At 34.1% G+C, this 13,495-nt stretch overlaps 1 pseudogene across 1 annotated transcript; it reads left to right on the top strand.

Moving 5' to 3' along the window:
- The first annotated feature begins 3,937 nt into the window (after nucleotides 1-3,937).
- On the top strand, nucleotides 3,938-13,225 carry LOC146919505 (putative FBD-associated F-box protein At5g56560; annotated as a pseudogene). Its single transcript, XR_015011514.1, has 6 exons — nucleotides 3,938-3,995; nucleotides 4,041-4,324; nucleotides 4,376-4,519; nucleotides 12,203-12,381; nucleotides 12,559-12,711; nucleotides 12,804-13,225. The product of XR_015011514.1 is annotated as a putative FBD-associated F-box protein At5g56560 (transcript).
- Nucleotides 13,226-13,495: the final 270 nt, after the last annotated feature.

Here is a 13,495-nt window from a genome sequence, read left to right as displayed (position 1 = left end):
CAATGCACGAACTAGGTTTAAAGATAGGGTTTTGTTTTTTTAAGAAGCTAAAGATAGGGTTTTGTTAACGAATGACTTAAGAATATTGTTTAAGAAACCTACAAACAAAAATATTGTCTTAAAAATACATTATATATAGGTTTTCATGTAATTAGTTGATTTTATCTCCTGCCAACTTTTGTTTCCTTTCCTTTCTCACATACAGGCACGGATCCAGGCTATACTAAATGGGGTCACTTGACCCCGCTTCTTCAAAAAAATTGTAACTACAAACTAGTGATTATAATGTATTGCCCCCTCTTCAAATTTTGCTTTGACCCCACAAAGACCATTAATTGAAATTTTATTAGATTGATTAATTTAAAGCATGAGTACTGCTAACAAATTCCTTAAGGGCCTTGTTTAATGAACCCTCAAAAGAAAATTGTCTTGAAAATACAAGTCAAACACATGTAAAAGTCATAATTATAAATTTTTCAATATAAAAGTTACTATTTTAGGATGCTTAAACAATGTCCTAAAATATTAAAAATAAATTTTTATTAATTGTTTAGTACAGAGAATGATATATTTGAAAGTGTATAAAGACACATGGACAGAAGCTATATTTTTTAAATGTTAAGTTGTTTTCAATTTTGAAGAAATAATGTTGTAAATTTTTTGGGCTTAGTTATAGCTGTGTCATCATTAAAACGATTATATATGTATTCATACATGTTTTGTCTAAATATAATTTATAATAAAATTTTCAACAAAAATATATTTATCATAAATAACCTTGACCCCACATGTTGAGATTTCTGGATCCGTCATTGCTCACATATGATTGTTTGTGTTTTAAATATGATTGTCTGGGAGTTGTTAGCTAAATACGATGATTAACTACCAAAAAAAGATAAAAGGTTGTAAATTTGTGATTTGATTTTGTTAAGTTTGTCAAACACTGTCTTTTCTTTTCACACAGGACACGGGGGAAAATGAAAAGAATTAGGAACGAGAGCTATGTATCACTAGACTTTTGACCCGTGCGTCGCACGGGTTTTCTCGACTATAATAGAAACCAATAAATAATCTTTAACCCGTAAGATCATTGATATGGTAGAAAATATTTTCTCCAAAAATAAAAGGCAAGCGGATAGAAATGAAATTGGTGTGCAATGCATTTTTTTAGATGAAATTTGTTAGGTTAAATAATTGCAAACCTAATAAAGCAAATGAGCGGGAAAAAATTAGGTTAAGTTGCTGCAGACGTAACAAAATTAATAATAAGGATGTCAAAAAAAAAGGCATGAAATTAAAAAAAAAAATCCAAAAAAAAAAGTGTAAAATTCTTGACAAAAAAAAAGTATAAAATAGAAGGATCATACGTGATCATTGATTTGGTAGAAAATATTTTCTTCAAAAAAAAAAGGCAAGAGGATAGGAATGAAATTGGTGTGCAATGCATTTTTTTAGATGAAATTTGTTAGGTTAAATAATTGCAAACCCAATAAAGCAAATGTGCGGGAAAAAATTAGGTTAAGTTGCTGCAGACGTAACAAAATTAATAAATAAGGATATGACGGATTCAAGTTGCAACCCAATTTTTTTTCTTACCGGCGCCATCTCCCAAAATGTTAAGGAGATCGTATCACAATAACCATTCCAGAAGAAGAATACTTACTAGGTTTAGAAACTTGTAAACACAACCTACACATACGCATCATTTGGCCAAATTAAAGGTTCATCCCCTCTCACTGGTTTTTTTTAATGACAAGTGTTAGTATATTAATTGTTATGTTATGTTTTTTTCTTTGGCATGACTTGAACCTTGAACTCCTTAACCCTTAACTCAAATCAATTGAGTTACCCCTTCTCTTGCGGTTGCCTTGCGAGACAAGCTAAAACCCATGTGGATCTTGGAATTTGAATACATGATTGTTGAAGCTTTTTGCATGTACCACTGATTTCAACCCTAGCATTCAAAAGAACACCTCAGCTCAAGTTTGGTTGAAAATACATGGTCTTTTACACGAGTATTAGAGGGCCAAGATCTTGTTTGCAATAGCTAACAGTTTTGGTAGTCCCTTACGTATTGACTCTGTCACAAGCAAATCAATGTTTGAGTGTACCTTTGGTCACTTTCTAAGGGTTCTGATTGATATCGATGCCGCAAGTAACTTAAGACATATAATATTGATGAAGAAAGGCTTTGCTTTCTTTGTGGATTTAGAATATAAAACCTGCATGATTTCTGTAATTATTGTAATAGAGTTGTCATTAAACTACAAAGTAATAAGAGATAAAATTTAAGAAAAATATTTAATAAGAATAAATTTATACAATAAATGTTTTATTTGAACAAAATATTTTTCTGTGCGTTGAACAAAAATATGTTGCCAAAAAAAAAAAGATGTGTAGGTAGTATATACTATATATTGGAGTGGTGATAGCCATAGGTTGACCATCATAGGTGACACACCTCTTCTACCACCAGTCCACCACAACACGCGGCCATGTTATCAACATCACTCCATCTAACACTCTCTTTTATATGAGATGAAATTACTAAAATGCCATTTCATATGAGTGTATTTTGGGGGTAAGGGAAAAAAACATGGTGTCAACGTAACAAGCTGCACCTACTAGTTATTTACCAAAACACCCATGTTTTTCTATTATAAACAAATATTATTTATATTATTTACAAAAATGTCCTTTTAATTAAAATAAAGTTTAATAGAGACAAAAGGGTGTTTTAGTAAAGTACAAGTTGATGCAGCTTGTTAACTTGCACCTTAGTGTTTTTAGGTGGGTGCAAGTTAACAACCCCATATATATATATATATATATGTGTGTGTGTGTGTGTGTGTGTGTGTGTGTGTGTAAGTTAACAACCTACGTCCACTTAATTATTTGCAAGCATTTTTATAAGTTTTATCAAATTGTTTACACCCACCTCACTAATTTACACCCACTTTCATCATTCAAAATATTATTTTCTTAAAAGCTTGTCCCACCTTGTACTAAAAAAACATGTAATTACACTAACTTGTATTTAATGAAAAATCAATTTTCACTTGTGTATTTTTAGTTCAAAACATTACTTTTTTTAGTTGAATCCTAAAAAATAAATGTTACTTCTTTTTCTCTTTAACGAACAACATGCTAATTAATTCCAAAAAAGAAAAAATGATAATTAATAATTATAAAATGAAGTTTTTGTTTTAGACATTAATTATAAACTGATTTTTTTTATTAGTTAATTCTCTGAAGCTTGCTAAAAAAAAGTTAGTGCTTAGGAGCTAAAAACGTAAAGGGTGATTCTGCGAATAAACTCATAACACCCAAGTTAATAGCATATAACGGTAAAATGCCTACAAATAATATGATAAAATCTAAGCCACCGAAGTACCCATGTTTTTCAAATGCAACGCTGACGTCTAAATCATTGATTGAATTTGTAATTGACATCTTTTAACTTTCAACAGAAACTAAACGAACACCGCGACAAGACGACAAACAACACAATGCCGCACTTAGACGAAGAAATCACAAAAAACACACAAGAAAAAACTTGATATATGTGAAAACCACTTATTTATTGAAAAAAAGGGAAAAAAGATGCATAGGTGTGATTTTAGGTCAACAAATGAACTAAAACCACTTCTCGACAAATGAAGGAGAAAAAAGTTTAGATAGAAGTTGAAGTTTCTCTCACTAGAATACTAGGGCGGGCTATAAGATAAATATCTCCTGATTACACCTTAGTGTTTTTAGGTGGGTTCAAACTAGCAGTTGCTAATATATAACCCTAATTATAAGTAATTGAGCTTCTTTTTGATCGACCTCAACATGAATGATGGAGGCAGCCTTGTCGAGTGTCGACCTTTATGAATTTCTATATCACACAGATTTTGATTAGAACTTTGGTTTTGGAATAAGGTTTGAGTTTGAGATGTCACGACCAATTCCAATCGAAGATAGGTTTAGCGTCTTACCAGAACAAATTATTTGTCACATCCTTTATTTTCTCTCAACTAAATTTGTTGTACCACAAGCATACTCTCAAAGAGATGGAACAAACTATAGCTCTCAGTTCTCACTCTCGACTTCCATGACGAAACTTTCCAAAACTTCACCACCTTTTACGATTTTGTGCCCTTTGTTTTTATCTCACGAGACATCACTTTACCTCTCCAATCGTTCCACCTCAATTGTTCAAAAGCCTCTAGCCTTCACTCATACGATATCGATCAACTTGTCTATGCTGCTGCACAACATGGAGGAATCGAGAATATCAATCTGGAAATTTCCATTAGGGTTAACTTCAATTTACCTCCTTGCATTTTCAGTTGTAAAACCCTCGTAGTTCGTTATTTGAAAGGGCTAAAAGTGAATGATCTTTCTCAAGTGGTTGTGAATTTTCCTCTCCTCAAAACTCTTCATTTATCTTGTGTACGTTTCGAACGTGTTGAAGACCTCCTAAACCTTCTACTAGGATGTCCCATTTCAGAGGAATTGAAACTTTGAAAGCAGAATCGTTACTATTGAAAAACATATAAGGAATCATATGAGAGATTAGAGGAATGATTCTTTCTTATTTTATTTCTGCAGTCCAAGACTGTTTATATAGGAAAAGGAATTATAATAAACATAATGACAAATAATGTCTTATCATGACTAATAATGGCATAATATATTCTAATAATGACCAATAATATCATTTGACTTTTCTACACCCCCCTCAAGTTGGTGCATAGATATTTGTCATGCCTAACTTGACCATAAGTCGCTCAAAATTAGGCCTTGCCAAGCTCTTTGTCAAGATATCAGCAGTTTGCTCATTTGAAGTCACATACGGTAGGCAAATAGTTCCAGAAACAATTTTCTCTTTTATGAAGTGGCAGTCAATCTCAATGTGCTTGGTTCTGTTATGTTGCACCGGGTTGTGAGCTATACTTATTGCTTCTTGTTTTATCTTGGTTTTCGGGTGTCAAACATTGATTAAGTTTGAACCTTTTTAACCTTTGATATCTCATTTTTTTCTTGGGAAGGGAAAAATAAGAAAAACCCTTGAGAATCGAGGTCCGGGAGTTGTTTTCGCTACGGGAAGGTATTAGGCACCCATAACGACTATAGTATCCTATAGGAACCGTCTTTACTTTCTACGCGCGCGCTTTATTTTTAAATGCTATTTGAAAAATGATATTTACACCTAAGAGTTTGCTAGGTTAAGAATTGGAGGGAGAAGAAGGTGTTTGAATTTTTGTTTTATTGGACTTGGAGAAGTTTTGACTTCTTGCCTACATACCCTTTTAAGGGATCAAACTCCATGTAGTTCTCTTCCAAAAAATGTTTTTGTTTTTGTTGGTTGATTTTAATTTTGAAAATGGAATTTTGAAGAATAAGAGAGAGAGGCCTCAAGGGCATAAGATTTGGAAAATGTGAGGTGTGATTAGTTACTTTGCAAAAGAAAGTCTAAGTATGATTAAAATTCATTAAAGTTTTTGTTTAAGAAAATAAAGGGAAAATCAATGGGATTTTGGTCCCAAGGTTTATTTGGAAAATTATTTGAGTGATGTTATTCATATTTTTTTGGAAAAGAGAATTTTTCTAAGTACCGTAATTCCTAAGCATACATCTAAAGCATACATTCCCTAAGCATACATCTAAAGTATCCGTGTGATGTGTGTGCATGTGTCGGTGCTTGTGTCGGTGTACATCATTAGAGTCCATTGTCCTTTACATATGCCCTAGTTTACATGCTATGGTCTTGCACGAAATTTAAAAAAAAAACATAAAGAAAATTACAAAATTCCTAGGTCTTTACATCCTAATTCTTTGCAAGAAATGTAAATTGCGAGAAAATTAAATCTAGAGGGATGGGATGAGAATGCTATGAATGAACTATGGATGAGAGGGTTAGTAACATAACATGGCATAATAGAATAGAAATTATAAACAACAGGAACATTAAACAAAGTAGCAAAAACTTAACACAAAAAGTGACAAAACACTTAGCAAAATATACCTAAAATTTATCATAATATCAAGACAAGTATATGACCTATAATTCCCATATCATGACAATTTTCAAAGGTTTTATCACAATCAATAAGATGAGAATTATAAGAACACATTCAAGTCAAGAATCATGATATATTTTAGACATATTTGACACTTTACTTTCACAAACAATATCCACATCACTTGCAACACAAGAAATTAACAAATTGCCTTCACAACCAGTAAAAAAAGGACACAAATCAGAGGCAAACATATCACAAAATTGTACACCAAGTATCAATATCAATTTGACAAAATATCATATCAAAACTTAGCAAGAATTCACAAGAATTTAACAAGAAAACAAACAAATCACAAGAGATATCATATACCTTTTATCAATTTTTTTAACATGTAAAACATTCACAAAAATATCAAGAAACACATTAAAAACACATAAGAATTTTTTAGGAATTTTTATAAAAGATTTTAAAGTCAAAAGAGGTGTAATTAGCAAAAGCAGTATACAAAATAGCAAGAAAACAAGTGAAGAACGATAATCTGCAAGAAACAGGCCCAGGCCCAAGATCCTGGATGGATCTGGACTATCCAAACGCATCAGGGGCGTTGGATTGATCCAGTTCCATCAAACCCTAGATCTGGTGGTTAAAAACGAAGCAGGGGTGAACCAAGGTTGAACCGGTCTGGTTCAGAGGTCTATATAATGGCTAAGGGACCGGTTCAGCTCACTTCTCACTTCTCTTTCTCTCTCTAAGCTCTCTCCTAGTGATGAAAACGAAGAAGTTTTTTTGGTGATTACCTGAGTTTGATTTGGAGATTCGAACAAAAAGATCCTTGAAAGCTTCTGGTAAGTTTGAACCGAAAATAAATCGATGTTCTTCTCTTCTTCTTCATCACTGGTTCAAAACTTGCTTCGATTCTTCTTCTTCTCTCTTTTTTGCCTCTGTGATCGCACCAGTTCGTCTTTGAGATGGATTGGTGCTGGAATTGAAGAGGACGTAGTTCAATGATGAAGATTCACTTTTGAATCTCTGAGAACTGCGAAGAAATTACTTCAATTTGGCTTAATTTTGATTCTGGAAAAGTTAGGGTTTCGTGAATGTTCTTCGTGTTCTTGGCAATTTCTGGAAACGGTTAGGATTTTGATCCTTGGGAGAAGAGAGAGAAATGAGAAAAGTGTTTGTTGAGTTGGCACTTTGTGAATGGAATTGTTGCTTGTTGCGGTGGCTGAGATGGCCTTATATAGGCTGCCATGTGTTCTGATGCTCCAATGGAATGTTGACACCTGGATTGAACCTTAACAAACTCGGCCTTGGCTTAAAATTGACTTGAGGACCTTTCTGCAATTTTTGGAACTTAAGGGACTGATCTGCAATTTAAAAAAAGGACTAGAAACAAGGACTTGAAACTTAGAGGACTATTCTGCAATTTAGAAAAAGGACTAAAAAACAAATTTAACCAAAAGGACCTAAATGTAAAAAAAATAAGGACTTAAATGCAATTTTTAAAAGTTTGGAGGACTAAAATGCAAATTAAAAATAAAATTGGGTAAAAAATGTAATAACGTAAAGTGAAACCAATAAAAAACACAAGAAGGACTAAAATGAACCAACTACTAAATGAGGTACTTTAAAGTAACCTCTCTCTGTCAAAATTTCATGTGAAATGACTAAAATGCCCCTAGGGACTAAACTGACTCAAAATGTCTCAGATGCAATTTTTGAAATGGATTTTGACATGGAATTGAAGCAAGAGTTTATACAAACTAAATGAAAAGACTCAGAGACCATTTTCAAAGATTAAAAGAAAATTTTTAACACATGAAATGACTAAAATGCCCCTAGGGGCTAAACTGACTCAAAATGTCTCAAATGCAATTTTGGAATGGATTTTAACATAGAAATGAAACAAAGATTTATAGGGAGAATGCATGAATTGACTTACAACACTCACGGAGAAAGAGATATCAGGTCTCGTGTGAGCTAAATAAATAAGTTTACCAACTAACCTCTAGTATCGTCCAATGTCAACAGCAACATTACCTTTCTCCCAGAGTTTTGCATTTAGTTCCATAGGGGTATCTGCTGGTCTACACCCACTCATCCCAGTTTCCTCCAAGAGGTCTAGGATGTATTTTCTCTGAGAAACTACAATTCCCTTTCTTGAACGTGCAACCTCCATACCGAGAAAGTATTTAAGTGCACCTAAATCCTTTATCTCAAACTCTTTTGCCAATTTTTTCTTCAATCTATCCATCTCAACTATGTCATCTCCTGTGAGAATGATATCATCCACATAAACAATTAGAATGGCAATCTTACCATCATTGGAAAATCGCATGAATAAGGTATGATCTGATTGAACCTGCATATATCCTTGTTTTTTGACAGACCAAGTGAATTTTTCGAACCAAGCCGTTGGAGATTGCTTGAGACCGTATAAAGACTTTTGCAATTTACACACATTTAAACCAAACTTGTCCTCAAAGCCTGGAGGACTATCCATGTAAACTTCTTCCTGCAAATCACCATTGAGAAATGCATTTTTTACATCAAGTTGGTTAAGAGGCCAATCTAAATTCACTGCCAAGGACAAGAGAACTCTAACAGTGTTTAATTTGGCAACAGGAGCAAAAGTCTCTGAGTAGTCTATGCCATATGCTTGAGTAAATCCTTTAGCAACCAAGCGTGCCTTGTATCTTTCAATTGTGTACAACTTCCTTCCACTTTGGAATTTTTAGAGCCTCCTGTACATTTTTGGGAATTTCTATAGCAGACAACTGAGAGGTAAACGCAACAAATGAAGAAGACAAATTTGAGTATGACACAAATTGAGACATCAGATGTTTGGTACACGATCTAACAGGTTTCCTAATTGCTATAGGTATATGTAAATCAGGATCATCACTTGTAGTAATAGAAGAAGACTTACCATGACACTTAGGAATAGAAGACTTACCAGGATTTGGATTAGGATCATTTCTTGGTTTAGATTCTTGGCAGGGCTGGAGAATGGGTCCTTCATCTCCCCTTTTATGGTCCCTTCTTTCATAGACATTTTCCTTCCAAATAGGATCACTGCTATTGAACCTGTTTTGTGTTTCTTTATTTGAGTCATTTTGTTGTGGCATTTCAGGCTCTTCCTCATTACTATCGATATCAAGAATTTGTTCATTATGGTTTTGATTTGAAAATGTTGCCCCAGAATTCGTAGGTACCTCATTCACAGGCGGATTGAGTTCCATTATCGATTCTTGGGCATTTTCTTTTGGTGCACCAATGTTAGTCTCAGAATTTTGTACAACACTACATCGCTTAAAGTAATAATATTTTCAAAAAAAGAATCTTCTTTCAAGTACCCTCTCTCTGAAGATGAATGTTATCAAAAAAAGATTGATTCTCAACAAAAGTAACATCCATGGTTACAAAAACCTTTTTTGTTTTTGGGTCAAAACACTTATACCCCTTTTGAGTTGGAGAGTAACCAATAAAAACACATTTGATGGCTCGTGGCTCGAGTTTGCCGATATGTTTATGTTCATGAACAAAAGCAGTGCAACCGAAAACTTTTAGTGGTAATTCGGCAGACACACGAGTCAGAGGAAAATATTTTTTGAAAATATCAAGAGGGGTTTTGAAATCAAAAACTTTAGACGGCATACGATTAATTAAATATGAAGCAGTCAAAACAGCATCACTCCACAAATATTTTGGAACCTTGTTAGCAAAGAGTAAAGCTCTTGCAACCTCTAGAAGGTGCCTATTTTTTCTCTCTGCAATTCCATTTTGTTGGGGTGTATTAACACAAGAACTTTGATGAATAACCCCATTTTCATGGAAAAAATCGGACAAAACCATATTAAAATATTCTGTACCATTGTCACTTCTGAAGACTTGAACATTTGTTTGATATTGGGTATGCACCATTTTATAGAAGTTTTTAACAGTTTGTCCAACTTCTGATTTTTCTTTTAACAAATAAACCCAATAAATTCTGGTATGATCATCGATAAAAGTTATAAACCATTTTTTATTTGAAAAAGTGCTTATTTTATTAGGACCCCAAACATCATTGTGAATAACTGCAAAAGGCTTTGAATGCTTATATGGTTGTGTAGAAAAAGATGAACGATGATGTTTAGCAAATTCACAAGTTTCACAGTGAAATAAAGTAGGATCCTTCTTAGAAAATAATTTAGGGAACAAGTGTTTCAAATACGAAAAACTAGGATGTCCTAGCCTTAAATGCCATAACATAATGTCATCATTATTAGAAAAAACAAAGCTAGATTCAAAGTAGGTACTTATTTGTTGAGGTTGATCCTTGAAGTCGGGTCCATTGTCAAGGTAATAAAGTCCTCCACTCTTTTTAGCACTGCCAATCATCTTCCCCGAGTTAAATCCTTAAATATACAATGAGAATGAAAAAAGTTAGCTTGACAGTTTGTATCCTCTGTTAACTTGGTAATTGATATTAGATTATATGACAATTTAGGAACATGTAAGACATTTTTCAAGGTTAACAAAGGTGACAGAATGACAGAACCTTTCCCTGCAATGGCTGAAAGAGAGCCATCTGCAATTTTAATTTTGTGGTTACCTGCACATGGACTATAAGACGAAAACAAACTCGACTCCCCAGTCATATGATCCGTAGCACCCGAATCAATAATCCAAGTAGGACTGAGTTTGACACTAACAAGAGCAGTATTGGGGAAATTACCTCTCTGAGCTATAGAGCAAGAAGGAGTTTGAGACCCAAACATCTTGTACAGTTGGTCTAATTGTTGCTTGGTGAAAGGAAATGAACTTGAAGAAGATTGATGCTCCTGATCAGAAGTAGTAGCCTGGAGAGCACGACCTTCCTTTCCTCCCTTTTTCTTCCAGTTTGGAGGTTTACCATGAAGCTTCCAGCATGTATCACGGGTGTGCCATTGACGGTTACAATGGTCGCAAAATGGTTTCTTTCCATCTATTTTTCCTTCTTCATTACCCTTGGTAACCAAAGCAGAGCTTTCGGTAATAGAAGCTGACTTACCCATCATAACACTTTGTCGAGCTTCTTCTCTTCTAACTTCTGAGAAAGTTTCCTGAAGTGTTGGTAATGGGATTCTTCCAAGTATTCTGCCTCGGACTTCATCAAGACAATTATTAAGACCAGCCAATAACACAAATACTCGGTCATTCTCTTGTCTCTTGAGAAACAAAACACCGTCTTCAGTGCACCTCCAATTATCATCATAGCATAAATCTAATTCCTGCCATAACGCCATTAACTCATTATAATAAGTGGTCACATCCTTGTCACTCTGTTTGGCCTGCCACAATCGTGATTTGAGATCAAAAATTCGAGAAGAATTCTGAATATCAGAATATGTGGCTTTGACAGCATCCCAAACATTCTTTGCAGTTGGCAAGAACATATAAGGCTTCTTAATTGTTGACTCCATAGTGCTCAGCAGCCAGGCAATAATTGTTGAATTCTCAGACTTCCAAAATCTGTAATTCGGATCTGTTGTTGAAGGCATTTAGATTTCCCCTAAGATGAAGCCAAGTTTTCCCTTACCGTCTAGTATTAGTCTTACGGTTTGGGACCACTCCATGTAATTTTTTCCATCAAGGAGCTGAACTTCAAACTTGAGGGTATTAGAATAACCATCCTTGCTGCCATAAGGGCCGCCGCTGCCAGAACTGCCACCGCCAGGGCCACCTCCACCAGAACCATTGCTGCTAGTAGTGGTGATGTCGTTGTTGTTGGTGACAATCGGTATGGTGCTGCCACCATTGTTTACCGTTTCTGGTTCTTGAGTTGGACCGCCGCTACCTGTGGTGGTCATAAAAGCTGTTTTCTGCATCAAGTCGAGAATGGTTGTTGTCGTCTTCCATGGATTGTGATGAGCCATTAGAGAGACGGAAAAAAAATCGCGATTTTGATGGATCGCAAAAGATTAAGACTTGCAGTTAACTGCTAACCCTAATCGAACCATAAGGCTCTGATACCATATTGAAAAACATATAAGGAATCATATGAGAGATTAGAGGAATAATTCTTTCTTATTTTATTTATGCAGTCCAAGACTGTTTATATAGGAAAAGGAATTACAATAAACATAATGACAAATAATGTCTTATCATGACTAATAATGGCATAATATATTCTAATAATGACCAATAATATCATTTGACTTTTCTACAGTTACACATAAACAACCGTCAGTGGATTGTTTCACAGGGTAATTTTGTTTTGAGGGAGAAGATGCAAAGCTTGCCAAAGTTTATCAGAGCAAACATTACCAACATAATGCCGCGTTATTTGATGTTCTTAATCACTTGGTTTTGCATGGAAGAGGCTCAAGTTTTGCGTGTAGAACTGGTAAGAATAGTATGGTTATCAATTTCAATTAAGTTGTTTAATTTTATGATTTATAAATTATTTTCTTCATGATATTTTTTATGCATGTGTATATATATATTTTTTTTAAAACGTATGCATGTGTAATTGTGTATATATGTATAGTATATTTTTGACTTCTTGTATAAATCACAACAGGACGCCATACTTCGCGGCTATTATCACAGACCCGGGATTCACAATCTAACCAACATGGAGCTTATCCTCAAACATAATCATTGTGAGAAGTGAAAGTGGCTACTAGAAATACTAGAATGTTGTCCAAAACTTCAAAATCTTACCATTCATGAGGTTTTGTTGATGCCTAGCCTTTTCTTTTTTCTTTTTACCTCAACACTTTGTCACCTATTTTATTTTATAAAAGATATTTGAATTGTTGACAGGATTATAGGATTGTAGAAGAAGTTGTGTATAATTGGATAGATCCGGTAATTGTTACGAAATGCCTTTCAACACAGCTCAGGACATGCTTGCTTAATGACCATAAAAGCACAGAATCTGGACTTCAATTTGCAAAATATATTATGCAGAATTCGAAAGTGTTAAACACCATGACAATTAAGAGTGCCTCTTCAATAAATAGAAAAGCAAAGTATCAAATGTTATTGAAGTTAGCTTCGTTGCCAAGGGCCTCAGCGACATGTAAATTCGTATTTGATTGATGACAGTTAGGGCATATAGTTGCAATAGTTCTTATATGTCTACTTTTTATTTATATGTGATTGAGTTTTTTATTAGTACCATGGAAATGTGCTTGCACTCTTGCAGTATCATGTTGTTGCATATACTTTTGATTTACTAGAGAGATGTTTGACTTTGTTCTTGTTTTTTATTTTTCCTTTCTCATATGCTATTTGTTTTAGCATTTGACAAAATTATATCGTCTTTCTTATAAATCTAATTAGAGTTAGACCAAGGCCTATGCTACTAAGGTATGAGAAATCGATAGTCAGCACATATGGTTAAGGTGGATGGAATGGGGGATTTCTGGTATGACAAAGAGATGACAAAACAGAAGAATTTAGTTTTAGGGAGCAAGAAAATGTTAAGAGCAGGGTGAGTAGGAGTTGAGTAA

Source organism: Medicago sativa, chromosome 5 (genome assembly GCF_051527215.1).
Source record: "Medicago sativa cultivar Bolivia chromosome 5, Bolivia_mono, whole genome shotgun sequence".
Lineage (NCBI taxonomy): Eukaryota > Viridiplantae > Streptophyta > Magnoliopsida > Fabales > Fabaceae > Medicago > Medicago sativa.
The sequence above is the reverse complement of the archived record's forward strand: the minus strand, read 5'-3'. Positions and strand labels throughout refer to the sequence as shown.